The sequence below is a fragment of the Aplysia californica genome, unplaced genomic scaffold, assembly GCF_000002075.1.
Source record: "Aplysia californica isolate F4 #8 unplaced genomic scaffold, AplCal3.0 scaffold01555, whole genome shotgun sequence".
Classification (NCBI taxonomy): Eukaryota; Metazoa; Mollusca; class Gastropoda; order Aplysiida; family Aplysiidae; genus Aplysia; species Aplysia californica.
This window is the reverse complement of record NW_004798825.1, coordinates 62746-64803: the sequence shown is the minus strand read 5'-3', so window position 1 is coordinate 64803 and position 2058 is coordinate 62746.

Here is a 2058-nt window from a genome sequence, read left to right as displayed (position 1 = left end):
ATTTTCACCCAGGTCACAGGTCACGAAACACACACGATCTTTCGAGAGTTGGACCCGACAGGAGCGACTCACTTCTGCCATCCAAACAAACAATCCAAACAAACAAACAAACAAACAAAACAATAACGATGGCGGTTTCTGGAATGTCAATTTTTCAACGCGTGACATTTCACAAATGGGTATTAGTCTACTCAGGTTTAACATTACATTAACGCGCCAAAGTGGTGACAGAATCATTAGTTCTATAACTAGAATTCTTGTTTTTAAAATAATACTAGCTGGGCCCCCTTTCGATGAAAGGAATGATCGGTGCTTTAATATCAACTAAAAGCCATTGTCCTACTATATTTACTCTCTACTGAAATGGGGGAAATAAATCTTGAGAGATGCAAAAAATTAGAAAGTCTAGATCTATACTCTCAAATCAATATGCGGCTCCCGAAATATCACTTCCGGATTTTCTAAAATTACAGAGACAGAATCGTCGGCCTACAAAAGCGATCGGCGAAATAAAGAAATTTAGCTTTTTGCTGCAAAACGGCCTCAAAACTGAAAAAAAAACGAGGGGCATCATGATCTGGAGAATATTTGCATGTCGATCGATGCAGCCATTAAAAAGCCTTTTGAATAGCAAAATTCGGCCACCATAAAATAGATAATAGAAAAATGAAAATAAATTACAATTTTATTGATCCCAGAAGGGCAATTTGGTTTACAATGGCAAACATACTTACACACATTATAAATACATAACTATACATACATACATACATACATACATACATACAGACATAGGTTCATACACACATACATACATACAGACATAGGTTCATACACATATACATACATAAATACACAAAATATCACAACAGTACAGAACAATTTTATAACCATGCCATTGCCGGTCGCCACTGAGCAGCGCCCTGTATTTTGAGCTAGGGTTGTCTTGTCTTTCTCAAAGACACACCTCCCCAGTGACCACCTATCTGATCCCCGTGTCACCGACATTGCTTGACTTTACATTTGAGTCGAAACTCACTGCTCACTTAGCCACTGGAGTCCCGAAGAAGGTTATAAACATGTTCTTATGAACCATAGAATTGTAAATGGGCTGATTTATCAATGCCATGCTCACACTGTGCCGTAACAACAAAGGGGGGAACTGCAGCATTTTCTTTCCTCACCCTTACTATCGTCATTATTTCCTCTACTTCTTTTGTATGTTTGTCACTCTCTTGTGAACTGCTATTTCCGGGATGCCTTGATAGTCGAAGCAGACTTTGTGCTGTTGAGGTTAGAGAGGTGAGCAGAGTAAGCCTGATTCCCTGTATGGACTTCTCTGTTGACATCCATCCCTTTGTGCTCATATGACCTTATGCAGTTGTGAGCGCCGTAAAACCTTACTAAAACAAAACTCGATCTCATCTATCTAAGCGTCCTTCCTCCTGCATAGATTCTAATGCTTGCATCGTAACTATTGTGTGTTCGGATTAGACGAAAAAAAAAGGTATGATTTTAACGCCTCTATCAACACTAGCAGGTTAATAAAAAGGCGGGGCCTCCGAGTTAACGTCCATCTCCGAAAGGACCAAGCCAAATGGGAATTTCGAGGAAAGTGTCTTTCCCAAGGACACACCGTCGGACCGAGCTGAGGCTCAAACTCCCGAACCGGCAAGCTCACGAACAAGAGCCCACGGGTAGCCTAACCGCTAACCTGGATTAAATGATACATAAAAACGTTCTCTTTTCTGAGCTTTTTAGAACACGAAACAATACGTTTCCATCGATGATGACTGAAAGAATACCGGGAACGAGGCACGATGGATCTTATTATGGAGTGACGTGGCTGCACACAAAAGTAGGAGCGGATATTGCTCTAAAAGAGCATAATTTGTTTGAGAAACGAAACAAACTATTGTCATCGTCATTGATGACGATGTTTGTATTAGGCACATAAATAGTGGAGGTTCTAAAATATTAATTACACTTAAAAAAAACAACAACGATTATTGACAAAATTTTAATGCACCTAGGTTCAAAGAGTATGGGTAGGGTGGG